The sequence below is a fragment of the Dermacentor variabilis genome, chromosome 3, assembly GCF_050947875.1.
Source record: "Dermacentor variabilis isolate Ectoservices chromosome 3, ASM5094787v1, whole genome shotgun sequence".
In the NCBI taxonomy this organism is placed as follows: domain Eukaryota; kingdom Metazoa; phylum Arthropoda; class Arachnida; order Ixodida; family Ixodidae; genus Dermacentor; species Dermacentor variabilis.
Genome location: NC_134570.1, coordinates 94204127 through 94218895, shown reverse-complemented (window position 1 = coordinate 94218895; position 14769 = coordinate 94204127).

The following is a 14769-nucleotide window of genomic DNA, read 5'->3' as shown; positions in this document are numbered from 1 at the left end:
CCTCGACACTTAGAGACATTGTACCATCGCCTTCGACTGAACGTGGCATACACGAACAATTATCTGTACAGCATAGGACTTACCACTAACCCATACTGTGATAACTGTCGCAACTTAGAGACAATTGAGCACATATTACTAGAATGCCCCGCGTACCGCGACGAGAGACAATTTTTTGAGCACCAAATGGACATGATTTGCCACGAACCGTTAAAGTTACCGAGCATCTTAGGTCCAATGCCCGGTCCTTCAAAACAGCGACGGGTTTTGGATTTATTGTTCAATTACCTGACTGAAATTGGTCAAATAGGAAAGCTTTAAAAATTTCATCCTTCCTATACAAAAGCTTAAATTTACCCGCCATGTCACCTGTAAATATTAGTATCAGGTCCACTCGGACATTTCATATTTACTTTTATCCTTTTTTTTCTCGAACTCTTTTCTGGACTCTTTTAATCCCATTCCCCATCCCTATACAGAGTAGCATGCCAGCAGTTATATACGCGCCGGCAAAATTCTCTGTTTTTCCAATAAAGAGCCCTCTCTCTCTCTCTCTGTGCGTCGGTGGGGATTCGGCGTCAGACCACGAGGTGCTGTCCAGACCCGACATACATGGTTATGACTATGATTACCTGATAGAGAGTCCGATCTACTTCACTTTGTAAGAAAACTAAGGCCTTCCAGTAACTGCTGAGCCGCAATTATTTTGAGTCAGAGACATTTCAGCTAAGCACCTGCCTGAAATGTCTTAACGGCGTCCTCAGCGCATAATAATGAAAAAAGTTACTTGGCATGCGGCAGTGAAAACATTGTTGTCTTATTATGTTTTCAGGTGTGCGCGCGTGTGTGTGTTTGTGTGTATGTATGCACACATGCGTGCGTGTGCGTGCATGTACGTGTGCGTGCGTGTGTACGCATTTTGGGTTAACAACGTAATCTGTTTAGACAAGCAGAAAATTTGGCGCACTGGTTCAGAGACGACAGAAAGGAGTCGTGAGGAGGGTCAGGGAAAGGCGTTTCCTGGTTTTCCGGCTATCTACCGGCACCGACTTTTTTTCCGACAGCACTGTGCGTTTGCGTTGCCCTGTTATCAGTTTTGGTCAATGGTGCAGACCTGGTCCTGCGTAGTCTCACTTCTTGACAGCGGGACTTCTAGTGCGGCAATCGCAAATTACGCAGATAGTCGCGGTCACGACGCGAGTATCCTCAGATCAACAGCACCGCATCCGCGGTAAAGCTCACTTAGCGACGCGAGCAGCCAGTTACTGTTATGCCTCGCTTTCCTTCTGGACAAAGGGTACTACATCGGCGAGCATGCAACTTCAGAATACCATGCTCAGTTCATCATCTTTCCGACGCTGAAGAGCCGCCAATGAGCTGGCGACGAAGCCAGCGTAACCTCAATTGACAACACTTATATGACGCTTCTTTGTGTGTTTGACGACCCAGAGCTGAGCAACGAAATTAGTTGTCGGACCTCAAGTTTCATTGGGTCATCGGCCATGGTGCCTATCTAGACGGCAAGAACCTTGATGTGCGTCCCGCGATGCGATCGCTTCATCAGCGCCTGCTTGGATGGCAAGGTCCCCAGCGCTGCCTATTGACGGGCAAACAAGGAAGCTCCCTTCGAAGTGACAGCCACCACCGCATTCTTTGGAAGCGGTAGCAATCGTCAAAGCGACATTCCTCAAGTCGCTACAAGGTGGCCGATGTGGAAAGTCTACTAATTGCTGCAAAGAATCAACGTCGACAATTACCGTGTGGACAGCGTCGATCTGTCTTTCACTTGCAATTGCATCTTCATTATGTTGTGGGCGGGTTCGAAAGTGGGACATCTGAGGCAGAGTCCGGCGGGATGTTGCAGCACCATGGGTGGGATGTTGCGATTAGTTCCACCATTTCGATTGGCCGAGACAAAGATAGAGAATGCAATCCTGTAACGATCTCGGAAAAATCAACTTAAAATTCGGTGCTGTGTGTAGGGACGTTGAGACACGAAGACACTCCGTCCTGTGTGTGCTCCCATGATCAATGAGCCTTTCTACTTGTGAACCTCAATATGTGCGAATTTGTACATAAAGTTTGATTTCCTCGTCCCTCTGACATCGTTCTGGACCTTTCTTTCTTCCGGCACCTAGAACGGTGCCAGCGATGCAACCTTCATGGTTTCTCGGTGCCCTCAATTTCGCAACAATACCTAACGAAGGCACATACGCTCGCGGAACGGACAGGCAGTGACGCAGGTGCAGATTATGTATCCGTAAGGGATGCATAGTCGTGCGTGTTGTTTGTAGTATTGCGTGTTATTTATATTCTGGGGTTTCACATGCAAGAACCACACCCTGGTCTTGAGGCACGTCCTCAGTGGGGGACTCCGAAATGATTCTTTAACGTGCACCAAAGTGGACAAGCGCTTTTGCATTGTGCCCCCTTTTAAGTGCGGCTTCGACGGCCGCAGTCTAATCAGCGCCCTCAACCTCCGCATCGCAGCGCTATTACCAATAAACGGCCACGGCTGGCCACGCGTGTTATTTATGATCATTTTTAGACGATTAGAACAGCTATGCAGCTAGAGCAATATCATTCGTGAATGTTAATTTGCATTTGTCCATCTATTGTTTATCTCCACAAGATACATTTTAAACGGTAATGCACCGGAATGCTAGGATGTTTGGCGTCTATAAGTGTAATGGTAAATTATGGAAGAAAATACTACGAGAAACTGCCCAAGCACTCAAAGTATGCGTTGGAACAGCACATAGGACTACAAGAAATAAAATGCTAGACAAAATCAGTTTTGTTACGAAGTATGTCAAACGAGGCAAATCTAATCGCGAAGGGCAGCCATAAATACAGCCAGAAAGTACAGGTAATGCCCGTAGACACTCTTTCACTCAATCATTGTTTGTCCAGAGACAAGCTTGTCATTCTTTTTGTCTAGTTATTCCATGTCATGCATAGCGCTGCCTTCAAGTGAACGCGAATCTCCAAAGAGGCGTGTCCACTAGCTGTCAGACACATCATAGCCACGAATGGAAAGCCTGCCGCGGTAGCCAAAGAAATCTTTACAAATTAAAAAGTGGGATGCCTGTAGGCATGTAAGCAAGATCAACCAATACTTGAGAGCGGGCTAGTGGCTTTTCTCTTTTCTTCTTTGCGCTTCAAGTTTGTTCTTAGTGATTTCTCATCGCTCACAAACATACGCTACAAACGACAAGCAAGGTGTCTTTCTTATAATTAATAAAGGAAGGCGCGCGGGCCTAGCCACTTCGAGACGCACAATCACTTCGATATTCACCTAGGGAATACATCACAGGTAAACCAGAAGACGTTCTTGGAGCAGCGACGTGCGTTGCGGAAATAAAACAGAACACTTCACTATCCCGTGCTTAGGCATCTACACAAACAAAGAGAAGCACACGGCCGACAACCCGCACTGCCTTGTCAGTGTGAACGTTCCCAAACCAGGACACAGCCAACCCTTAGCTTGAGTACGATAGGAGTGGGCGACGAGGAAAGCCTCGACCACGAAGACTGTGACAAAAGGATTAAATTGAAGCACGCCGGTCGTGGTGCTGCATTAGAAGGTTGCGACGAATCAGCAGACGAGCTTCGTCAGCTAACACAAAATTCCCGGGCAGTCGCAGTCTTATGTGAACATAAGTCCAAGCCACTCTACCATCCGATTCATTTCGGCCAGTACACAAGTAGATATCTACCATAGGTAGACACCTACGTAGGTATCTACCGGTCAACGAAAGTTGGCCCACAAGGTGTTACTCTGCTGGCGGGCTCAATAATGCTCTGAATATATTGGATCGTCAGCGTCACTTCTACGGTGCAAGGCAGTAGCAGCTATAGCAGCCAGCAGGAGTCATGCAAAAATTGGGGGAAATATGCAAAGAAACCTTCGATTTAAATTGTTTCAGGGAAATTCAATAAGTCGTGTCCATTAAGCTACAAAAGTTAAACCCTACAGTTACAAGCCGTCGTTTTGTTATACAAGGACAAGAATTACACACTAGGATACCAGTAAAATATGAATCGGCATCAAATAATCTAAGGGACAGTGTGGCGCTAACAGAGATTCCATGTACGAAAACAAAGCATGTCGACGTAAGACAAATCTCTTAAGATTCGCCAGAACCCATCTCACGACGAGTTTCGACGATAATGCGTTTAGTATTGAATCAATATAGTGAAGCAACGTATTGCCACCGTGGAAACGAGTTATGTATAAGGCGTGTAGTGTAGTATGCAAGCGAGTTTGCGCCGCAGCCGGATAAAGTGTCAGGTTGCTGCACTTGAGGAACCTTTATGACGTGAGTTCGATTCCGCTCAGCGTAAGAGAAGTTGGCTCATACTCAGTACCTCTAATTGGCATCAAAGAGGTTAATTGAGGACCAGTACAGAACGAGTGGCACGTACCCAGTGCCACGGAAGAAATAAGTATATTTGAGGAGAACAATCTGCTAGGCCATGACCGCGCGTGGGGGCGGCCCGATAAAGTCCCAGTTGGGCAAGGAAGAAATGATGGCAGCACGCCTGACGCGTCATCTGTCGTGCTGCGGCGAAAATTGCCTGCACATGTTCTACCACGGACATGACGCACACAATCGCGATATTGTCTCACACATTGCCACTTCGGAGGGCACGCCGCGCGCGTTTTGCCTTCTCAGCGAGCGTGCTCAGGACACAGGGCGCGTCGGCGCCGTCCACGACGCTGTCACTTTATTGGAACGCCCGAACAAGCGCTGTTTCTCCTCCTGAATAGTTCTTGCTTCATGCCCAGCGCTCCAACTCGGCGTCAAATAGTTTCTTCGAACAGCGGTACCTGCCCAGTCCCGCATCTACAGCGGGTCATGTCGACGTGAGAGAGGCTTTGAACAGCGGCACATATGTACACGTTACCACACACTTAGTGACACAAGTTGGTGCGACGGTCGATTTCAAACCCTGTTCCCTCAGCACAGGAACCCGATGCACTACCCATTCGCCCATGGACCCAGGTAGCCGCGGGAATGGTTACATACATACATACATACATACATACATACATACATACATACATACGTACGTACGTACGTACATACATACATACATACATACGTACATACGTACGTACGTACGTACATACATACATACATACATACATACATACATACATACATACATACATACATACATACATAGATACATAGATACATAGATACATACATATATACATATATACATACATATATACATACATATATACATATATACATACATATATACATATATACATACATATATACATACATACATACATACATACATAGCCCCCCGAAGGTATCCAAATGCCATAAGAATGCTAACGCATTAAATATTTTCGGTGCTCTAATTTCTTAGTCGTAATTTTACTGAAAGTTTTACGTGTAATGCACAAGAAACAGCATATATAGTGTATAGACAGCGTGAATTATGTTGCCTGGACAGCCCCTTCTTCGTGACATGGCCCGTAGATGTGGTCGGGTTGGGATCGTCACTTTCACATATATTGTCAGAACAGGTCCTCACCGGTTGTCCGCAAGATGGAAGTCCGTCATTATCTATTGGGCCTGGCGGATGGATTCCGCCGTCATCTATAAGGCGTAGATTTTCTTCAAGATGATGTCCACCGCCATCTCTGGCGTCTCCATATGCAAGAGCACGGCGTGCTTGATCTTCATAGCGGATTTCCATGCACTTCATTCTGGAATACCAGAGACATATTGTATGAGCCCTTCCCGATACATTTACACGATAATAATTCATTTGTCGGAATCTCGCACGTTGCAGGCCGTAAATACTGGTATGGGTTTTAACGCTACAATGGAGCTCACAGCTCGGCATTTATGATCGAACCCGAGTGTAGCGTACGGATGACACGTTGCACTCGTGCTTGAAGAAAAAACGTTAGCTCGTAGCCAACGCCAATTGCACAATACAATTACATGTAATACGTAGAAATGCCCTCATTAGAAGACCGCTAGACCATTTCAAAAAAATTGTGGCATCCGACGGAGACATTCAAATTCTAGTGGCAGATGCTTCTAGGAAGCATTCACAAATTTTAGGAAATGTCACACACCCCTAATTCTGCATCGCAAACAGATATCTCAGTTCATTAAACTGCATCTCTGAGGGCATCTGAAAAAGATCAATTTAGTGTACAGATATATAATAATACTTAGAAAGGTTTTGCAAATGTCCAACTCATAACTCTGGAATATGTTTTGCAGCGGTGTGTAATATATCCCTTTTGTCCGCTTCAGATGCTACAATCATGCAGTTTACGTGCATGATTGTAGAATTGCATGATTGATTGTACAGTACTAGGATACCAGTAAAATATGAATCGGCATCAAATAATCTGAGGGACAGTGTGGCGCTAACAGTGATTCCATGTATGAAAATGAAGCATGTCGACGTAAGACAGATCTCTTAAAAATTCGCCAGAAACCATCTCACGACGAGTTTCGACGATAATGCGTTCAGTATGGAATCAATATAGTGAAGCAACATATTGTCACCGTGGAAACGAGTTATGTATAAGGCGTGTAGTGTAGCACGCGAGTGAGTTTGCGCCGCAGCCGGATAAAGTGTCAGGTTAATCAGATGGAAGTTCAAATTTTCTAAATTTCGCAATTTTCAGCAATTCTTGTAAAGATATTGCTGACATAAATAAATAAGCTACTTCTACAGTGGATAGGGGGTATTGAGACAGATCCTAAATACCGGTATCATTTACGTTCGCAAACGCCTATTCTGTTTTTTATCTTCTAGTAAAGGTGGATGAGCTGCTACGCTACGTGTATGCAACGGATAAATAAATATCACTAGGATTTCTCTTTTTAGTGTTTACCTAATTACGTTGCCCCACCTGGCTACACAAATACTGAATGCATTCTTTAATTCTGTAGCTGCGTGGAGCAACAACAACGCACTCCCGCAGCAATAGAACATCTTCATATTTGTGGACGTTGCCTTTTGGACACTTATTATACGAGTGTCGTATATGTAGAAGAGAGCTAGAATATCTGCCCTCGTGGTGTTTATAGGCCTAATAAGTGCGTTCGGGGCGGTGTTCTGCCTCTACAATATAACAAGCAATGTCGCTGTACAGTGGCGTTCCTTCTTCAACCACTGCTGAAGAGCAAGAATAGCTCACGACTTTGACCTTCATGCAGTCGGTCACCCTATCGAAATATTGCAACAAAAATTCAGCTTCAGTAATGACTGCTTCCTCGTGGCTTGTTTAGGTTACACTCATAGTGAATATCGAAAGCTCCTAAAATTTAAATACACCGACTTCAGCCTTCGCCAGTTGTCTGCCCCTAGTAAGAGCCGATGTCATCTACTCTACCGGAGGTCGTAAACTTACTTGCTGTGCATCAGGGCGCAAGGGCAAACAAATGTGGTACATTTTGTTCATGGCTTTCAGGACACTATAGTATCAGTGTAAATGATTACATCGGTAAGGCAGCCTTATCGGCGTGCGAACGCATGGGCGGGACTTAGCTTGGTAGTGCGTGATCTTACACTTCCCACCAATATGAAATGAAATGCCACATTTGGGTTAAAAGCGAGGAATTTCTGTTGTGTGTGCTTCTAATGAAGAAACCTTCCGTGAGCGCCATTCTTTAACAGGTAAGCAACTTAACAAATAGCATTAAATGGTGAGGTTCGGACTTGTACATTTGGAAAAATTTCTATTGGAACAGCGGTGAAGCGCTCCCCATCATAATGGTAGAGAGTGTACTTGGAAAAGTTAACTACTGTCAAATCAAATCAAATTAATCTTTATTTTCCAGCAAAAGAAACATAACTGGATAGTCATATTGGGCTAAAAATTAAGATAGTAGCTTGACGGGGCCCAAAAGGCCTTACATCAACATCAACTTGGCACGTGATCAAACACTGTAGTAGATATACTATACATTTATGTGAGGCAAAAACATAATAGTCATGACTGCATTATAAGTAACTATATCATAGTGCACCGTAGCAATGACAGCAAATGTATATATGCAGAAGAAAAAACATGCGTTTCTGTAAGACAATGGAAACGAAATGTTATAACTGAATCAAGACATCATAACTGAACAAATTATTGTCTGAATCGCTTCCTGTTGTAACCTGCAATGTCTACATACTTGTTGACAGTAAACGGTAAGTTGCAGGCTAGTGATTGTTGTTTGCAGCAGTATGTACGGAAATGCTGAGTAATCCATTTGTTCGATTTCCTTGTGTTTAGCTTAGGCTGACGGTGTTCAAGCATGCTAGACGTTCAGTGAAGTTCTTTACTAATGTGTCAGAAAATTGCATCACATGTTATAAACAGTATGTGTAAAGGTGATCTACTCTGACAATATTAAACAATTGATATGCATCTCTAGACGTAGACAAAGGTTCAAGGTGTCCGATGTGACGAATAATTTTTTTGTAATATCAAAAGTCTGTTTATATTGGCTTTAGTTATCGTACACCAGACCATTGCACAGTAGTTTAGGAGTGAATTGAGAAGGGAGTAATATATATGTAGTTTGGCAGAGGCTGGCAGCAAGCCGCGACCACGGCATGCTACCAACGGCATGGCATGCTGCCAACGGCCCAACGGCACAGAATATAATTTCTTACATATATAGCTTACATGTGGATCCCAAGTTAAAGTAGATTAAAAATGAACACCAAGAATTTTGTAACTGTCAACAATCCCTATTTTTCGATCCTCAAAAATTATGTTATGGTTCAATGTTGCCTTTTTGTTTTTCGCAAGAAATATCATAATCTTTGTCTTTGTTGCATTAATCTCAAGTTGATTTTCCTTAGACTATATAAATAGCTTTTTTAGTAGATCGTTACATTGTGATTATAACTAGTTTATATCAGATCCTTATATTAAAATGGTGTTGTCGTCTGCATATATAATAAATGCACGCTTGCATTCAACGATTCCTGACTTGCAGCTCTGTCTCCCGCCGTCTACTGCAGCGGGGAGAAATTCTCTTGCGTCATCTGCGGCTTCGCTTCGCTCTAACAACGTCACATCATTTTTATGCTTGAATGACCGAATGCCGTAGCTGTGACCTGTGGGACAATGCCGAAACGAATCGCAGGCATACTTCTATATTTGCATATTTTAATGCGAAGCATTGTGTGCCTCTCAGCAGGCACTTTGCGGTAGGTAGCTACGTTGCTGTGTGGCCTCGTTTGGGGTATTTTTAATATTACAAAATGTTTCCGTTGCTGCGACTGGAAACAGGATCCAACAGCACAATCACCACACCTTCTGACCATGAGGTCGTAGATATAGGCATACAACGGGGCAACCATTGTTAAGCTTATCGCTCCCCTTCCACTGCGACAGCAACCACCTTGAAGATACTCGCGCATGCGCCACTTTTTCTGCCATACCTTTATGATGCTGCTGACAATGGGGCGACAAACCGGAGTCTTTCTGGGTGGGAGGTACAAGTTTAATCATTATTACTCAAACATTTTCGCGGACATCCGCACTGAAATTAGCAAGCGTCCGCTTGCATACATGGAATAAGGTTTACCATGTCGCAGTTTCGCCCGAAAGGCGAAACTGCGACAGCAATGGTATGGTAGTTTACTGCGGACGCGCACATTCGTATGTACAGCATGTCTTGTGTGAATGTTCGTAAACGAATCACAGGAACTTAAAAAGACAAATAAATTGCGTGTGTAACTTGTCTTTTACATAACGTATCACTTGTATATATACTGTTACACTATATATCGGATATAATCAGCCAAAACTCTTTAAAGCAGACTTTTGGGGAACTTGAATTAAGCAACATAAATGGGCCCACAAGGAGAAGAATTTCTGACTTCGTTAAAAAGTATTACGAATAAACCTGATCTGAAATACGAGATATGCCCATGATTTTCAGTTTCAACTGGAATCCGTTAAAAATGGTATGTGGTAACATTCCGGAGATATAGCTAAACGTAAGTATTGCTCAAGCCGCCTGGCAAAGCAGTCCGCTTCCGTATGAATTATAAACAACTATGCATGAAAAATAACGCCGAAAACATTTCTTTCAGCCCTTGACATAATTGTTAAAGATTAGATACCAGCAGCGCGAAAATACTAGAACGTTTCTTCCAATTGACTGAACATCGTCTATCAGCTTTGCACCATGAATTTGCACTAATGCGACAGCGTGTGAGTATATAGTATGGCCGAAAAGAGGAATTAAATACTATGGAAACCGACTGGCTTAGATTTTTTATTAGAAACCATATTAGGATAGTTGTTTTCAAACGCCCTAAAGCGATTCCAAAAGGCTGATCTTGTTCAGAAGATCCAAAACGGGCGCTCCAGCTACCTTCGGTTGGTCCTTTCCGATAGCTCGACCCCAAATAAGAGCGTCGAGAAAGCGCTTCCAGGGTCAGAGTCAGAGCAGCCGAGAAATCTCGCAGGTCTCGCGCAACCTGCATTCGTTTTCGTAGTTGTGCTAAAGCCCTCAACAGTTGTGCTTGCGAACGGCAATTTTAGCGGAGTTTTTGACAACCACGATCATTGTCCGTGTACGTCCACCCTGTTCCACATTTAAACGCAATGAACAGTGGTGCTGAATGCGTAACCGAAATTTCCCATGATGTTTCACTTCCTTCCCTCTCAGTGCTCCGGAAATCAGCCTGCTGCTTGGTTGGCTCACGATATCTCCTACTTAGACCCAGAGTGCCTCCGGAATCGGTCGGCTCGTATTCGGAGACACCACAAAGGCCATCCGTATCTATCATGACTGTCCCTTAATATCTTATGTGGAATGATCAAGAGTGTTACATCGAAAGAATGTGTCCGTTTACTAAAGGAAATGGAAACAAAGCTGAAGAATAGAGAACTTTCGCCTGGTGAGAGCCTAATTCAGAATATCTCCGTCAAATTGTACGCGTTTCCAGCTGTAGTCAAACCACAATTAAATGTCGTGTATGACTCCTGAAAATTCTAAAACCACATCAGCTTATAGATCAATGAAACCGCGTGCGTCAGTCATGTCCACTAACTGTCCGTTTGACCATTTGACACAAAGATGGCCTTCAAAAGTTTTCGGCAAATTTTAGCACCATTGCAGGTGAAACATTAACTCCTACTGAACTGATCGTTTGATGCTTAGGTTTAAGTTACCATTTATTAAAAGAAGGAGTGTTAAAATCATCAATTACCAATGAGCAGACAAATTGCTCTTGCTTTATAGCTGGCACCTTCACTACCTCCGGAAGAGGTGCATCGAGATGTATTTTTGGAATTTGTTTCAAAAATCACATTTTCTCTTTGTTCACTTGAACACTACTGGCAACACTAGCAGTGTTTTCACTTCAGTCTGTGAAACACAAGCAGGAAGCATCAAAAAACAGTTTTCTGTCCAGCAATCACGCAAGCACCAAATAAGAAACAAAAGATATTACGGTAATTCCGTGTATTCAATCAGTGCTGTGTAACCAGTGATGAGTATAGCGCAACAGTTGATTGTTAAGGCCGTATGTTCTAAGGTCATTGTTCTATGTTCTAATGTCAGAAAGCCACTAATTTCCACTATGGGAGATGAAGGGAAGTTTATTCAGTACTAAGACACAGTAGTTTACCAAATTACGCTTTCTGACCAGCAATGATATGTGTTGGGCAAATTGGTTTTTAGCGGTAGCACCGCTTCCAAAAAGATTTCAAGGTAAAAAAAAAGAACCGCATCGACATCTGTATTCCATTGTAAAAGGTGCAAATACTACCACAAAATTAAGAGTTGTGCCGCTCTCACCCTGAACTTCAATCAGCTGTAGATAATTATCCAATGTAGAGATAACGTTTGATGAAAACAACAGACTTGGCATTCTAACACCGTTGACCTTGACTGAGAATGAGACATCGCTTTTGGGTGCCGCAAAAGTGCAGTGCGCATGAGTAAGTGTACATATATTGGAACACACGGCTGATCTTCAACTCGACTAAACCAAAGTGAATTATGCGTATCTTGCTACGCACGCTTACCAAGAGCACCATGCATCTATTATTAATTCAGCACTCCAGATATAAGTATTTGTGTTTAGTGCTCGAACAAAGAAAAAAGATTGCCACCGTCAAAAAGAACGAGCCATATTTAGCAATCATTCTATAGGAGACCGAGTGGTTTCTGCTGATTGTTCAAGCAACTTTGATTAAACAAGACGATGCAGAAATTTCGGCAATTGCGACGCATTGTGCTCCAGGTGAAACTCCGGAATGGTGGCACAAAGTGGCCGCTTCATGGTGAGAAGGTTGCCAGTTACAGAATCAGACACGCTGAGAAAAGTTGCTGTTGAGCCTCTGGAACTAAAACGGCATTCAATATGCTGACTGATAGCGGCGCATAAAGTAATGCACGTTCGAATTTTTTCTTCGTAACTTGTCTCTGTCACCTGCACCGCTAAAGTTATTATTACACAAGTGCATTGTATGGTCAATGTCGAAATATGCATCTTCTGATTGGCACCCTTGTACACGGTCCCTTGCACTAATCGTGCATTCCATCCAGAACCCATTCACACGCTTCATACTGTCCAATTACTCTCGCATTGCTAACTCCACGTTGCCACGTTTGGATGACACACTTAACTCTGCACGGGGGTGCTCGATCACAAAAGTGTGGACGATGCATTCCTATTCTGTGAAATGAACTGACACGCCGCCCCTGACCGCCGCACAAGTGTTACATAGTACTACCAACGCTCGCAAAAAGAGTTCCTTCTCCCTCTGAGGCGACTCTGCCTGTTTTCTTTTTTAATTGAAGGACGAAGTTTACAGATCCTCCATTCTGCGTTGAAAACAGATACCGCAGTTTTTAAGCTGCATCCGTTAGGGCATCTGAAGAGCGCAAATTTCATTGAGGGCCTTCTAACACTATTTGTGAACATATTGGAAATTCCCCACTCACAAATTATAGATATATCTCAGAGGGTATGTAGTGTATCAATTTTGGCCGCTTTAGCTGTCCCAATATATGCCGCTTACAAAATATATGATTGTTTATTATGAGTTACGAACTTCAAACTTGATGCTCCAACTTTCATAAATTTCACGATTTACAGCAATGTTTTAAGAATATTGCCGACATAAATAAAATAAAGTGCTTCCTACATTCGGTAGGGGGTATTATTACTTGTCTTAAATTCCGGTATACATTAAGCTGTAATATATTTATTCTGTTCTTTAGCTTGTAATAAAGATGCGTGAGGCGCTGCATTATGATCGCGCAATGAAGAAAACAAGAATATTTTTCCTTTCTACGGTTTTCCTTTTTACTCTGCATATAGTTGCGTTATACGATACGATACGGTACGTTATATACTCACGACACCGGAATCGAATCGGTTAAATCGAGAGTCACGGACGCCGAAACAGCCTCCGCTTTCACTGCACAGTTAGAACGTACATCTAACCTCTGGTATACCGTCGCCATTGCCGCGCACACTCTCTCATTTGAACGCTAGTTCCGTTTTCTTAGATTCCTCCACTTATGCAATGTATTTCCTTTCCTAATATTTGCTCGTGATGGCCGATGAAAAGTGTGCCTGTTGTCTTGTTGAAAGAGATTGCTTATGCTATCTCACATAACTTTTTCTTGTACTGTCGTTTGCTTGCTTCTTTATTCCATTCCCATTTTTGTAACAGATTACAAGCCTGTGCCTCGTTGTGCTTCACCTTTTTATTTTCAGTATTCTGTCGTGGTGTTTGCACATTTCGCGTGATCGATACGGCGTTGATTTTCTTTGCTTGGTATACTGGTTGGAAGCTTTCCTCATGGTTGTGCTTCACTTCATATGCGCAGCGTGAATGTTTTCGAAATGTAATTTGAATTTGTGGGTGAGTTTTGCTTTAAATGCTCTGTATAGAAGCTTGCATTGTTTTCCTTTTTCTCGATTATTATGTATAATTCTTGTAGTGTTGAACTTAATTACAATATTGATGTTTTTGCTTGAAAGACTGCTTCGACCACAATAATTGCTTTAATGCTAACCTGGCGGATGTGCTTTGGTATTTCCATGTCGATATTATTTTGTTCTTTTTCTCTTGTTAAACATGATTGTCTTTCTAATGCCTACTTGCTCTGCTCTCAACTGAGAGTGGCAGTATCTAAAATTTAAAAAAATCAAATCAAATCAATTCCAACTGCACACACTGAATGTACTCTTTCATTTTATTTTTGCATGGAGAAGTAGCAACGCATTTTCAAAGCAATGGATCGTGTTCACAATTGTGGACGTTGCCCTTCAGACGACTTTCACATATTTATTTTTACTTATTATTTACCTTCTTAACCACATCTCCATTTATGCATTACAGAAGGGGGTAACGCACAGCAAAGTTAAACAAACTAGAGCACTACGTAATAGATACTTCGTTGAGAGAAAAATAAACAAAGCACGAACAAATATGATACATGGAGAATACTAATTCGCATTTCCGGTGTCAAAAATCAAGTAGGCGCATATGTCCTTTGGTGGAGTGAAAACGGTATCATGCCAAAAATACAAGGAGACGATTCAAATACATAGTCATTTGTACACATATTACAATAGAAAAGTTAGTCGCAGCCGAAGCAAGAAATCAGAGAACCTTAATTTAAAGAACAGCTTCAAAAACTTCGGCATCAACTATGCTAACAACTGCATGCAAGCCGATTCCGATCAGAGACCGTCTTGGGGAAAACAGTGCCTTTGAAAAGGATTGTTCCGCAATTA